The following is a 530-nucleotide window of genomic DNA, read 5'->3' as shown; positions in this document are numbered from 1 at the left end:
TGCGTGCTGCCCTCCCCCAACCCCCTCCCCCAGACGATCCTTGCTGAGGGCGGTGATGCCTTTAGAGCGCAGAATGTTCTAGCAAAACCAGGAACAAGCAAAGCCACCATCATCATCTCTGAGATGGCCCTTGGTTCTGAAAGAGCAAATCAAGAAACAAGGGATGAGAAGTTTCACTCCAGGAAACGAGCAAAGCTCCTGCGTGCAGAGCACCGCCTCTCCGGGAAATCCCAGCGTCGGCTGGAAAGCCAGCAGGGAGGTCTGGAGACGGGGACTCCGCCCACAGCCCTCCTGGGGCTCAGGGTGGTGGCTGGCATTCCCCCTCCTGGAGGCAGCGAGATGTAGCCGGTGGGGGCATCACCCCAACCCATGCGACATGGGCCCTGCACAGCAGTGCCCAGGGGACTCGGGCCCCGTCAGCCCCGACGGGGACACACGCATGAGTGTGAACCGTGGCCGCACAGGTTACAACTTTAACAACTACGACATAGGTTTCTCTTTTTTTTACATTTAAACAAAGAAAGAGCAGA

The sequence above is a fragment of the Macaca thibetana genome, chromosome 9, assembly GCF_024542745.1.
Source record: "Macaca thibetana thibetana isolate TM-01 chromosome 9, ASM2454274v1, whole genome shotgun sequence".
Taxonomy (NCBI): Eukaryota; Metazoa; Chordata; class Mammalia; order Primates; family Cercopithecidae; genus Macaca; species Macaca thibetana.
The sequence above is the reverse complement of the archived record's forward strand: the minus strand, read 5'-3'. Positions refer to the sequence as shown.